Source organism: Vicia villosa, linkage group LG1, assembly GCF_029867415.1.
Source record: "Vicia villosa cultivar HV-30 ecotype Madison, WI linkage group LG1, Vvil1.0, whole genome shotgun sequence".
Taxonomy (NCBI): domain Eukaryota; kingdom Viridiplantae; phylum Streptophyta; class Magnoliopsida; order Fabales; family Fabaceae; genus Vicia; species Vicia villosa.
In genome coordinates this window covers 205,984,973-205,986,188 of record NC_081180.1, presented here as the reverse complement: position 1 = coordinate 205,986,188, position 1,216 = coordinate 205,984,973, and the positions used below count along the sequence as shown (strand labels likewise).

The window sequence follows — 1,216 nt, the reverse complement described above, 5'->3', positions numbered from 1 at the left end:
TACATAGTAACCTTAGATAACGGTAGATCGATTCATAGTCCCTGTGGATTCGATATCTTTTAAAACTACACGACACGACTTTGCACTTGCAGTCATCAGATTTATAGACACGTAAAGTCGCGATCAAGTTTTTGGCGCCGTTGCCGGGGACTATTTAAGTCGATATCGTAACTCACTGTTACACCGTGGAGACTAAGGCAATTCTTTCGTTTCTTTCTGGACGATTGTATGCCAAATACTCGTTCACAAGGAGGAGATTTAATACAACGAATTAACGAGATCGAATGTTTCATTAACGTCAAACGTCGAGCTCGCAATCTTCCCGAAGTAGCACCAATTCTGATTAATCAGGAATTGACCTTTACTGATCAAATCAATCAAATTACCCCGAAGTTAGAGATGGTTGCTATTCGTCCTCTTAGAGACTATGCCGCTCCTTCACGCGCTGAACCACACTCAAGTATCGCACTACCTGCGATTGAGGCGAACAATTTCGAACTGAAACCTTCGTTGGTACAAGCTATTCAACAGAATCAATTCTCTAGAAGCCCTGCAGACGACCCCAACCTCCATTTATCTGTGTTCGTGCAATATGTCGACACTGTCAAAGCTAACAACGTTAGTTCCGAAGCTATTCGATTACGTCTCTTTCCCTTCTCCTTGAGAGATAGAGCTAGAGCGTGGCTTCAATCCCTACCTTCTAATTCCATAACTACATGGGACGAACTGAAAAGAGTATTCTTAGCAAGATACTTTCCGCCTAGCAAAACCGCTATGCTAAGAGGTCAAATCAACGGATTTACCCAGAAAGATAACGAATCACTCTTCGAAGCTTGGGAACGATACAAGGACATGCTTAGACTATGCCCTCATCATGGACTCGAACCATGGCTGATCATCCATACTTTCTATGGTGGTCTCCTTTATAACACTAAAATGACTATAGATGCCGCTGCTGGCGGAGCACTAATGGACAAACCCCATGATGAAGCATACAACCTCATAGAGAACATGGCACAAAACCATTACCAATGGGGTGGAGAACGAGCCGCTCTAGAGAAGACCCAAACCAAAGGAGGAATGTACGAAATAAGTGGTATAGACCGCGTTAACGCTAAAGTAGACGCTTTAACTCAAAAGATCGAAAACTTAACCATCACTCCTTCAGCCACCGCTGCTGCCGTAGCACCTAACTGCGAGATTTGTGGATTAACTG

General features: G+C 43.6%; 1 non-coding gene across 1 annotated transcript; it reads right to left on the bottom strand.

Moving 5' to 3' along the window:
* Positions 1 to 774: 774 nt before the first annotated feature.
* Positions 775 to 881, bottom strand: LOC131645384 (small nucleolar RNA R71). Its single transcript, XR_009297009.1, has one exon. It is a non-coding gene; the product is annotated as a small nucleolar RNA R71 (small nucleolar RNA).
* Between the last annotated feature and the right edge of the window lie 335 nt (positions 882 to 1,216).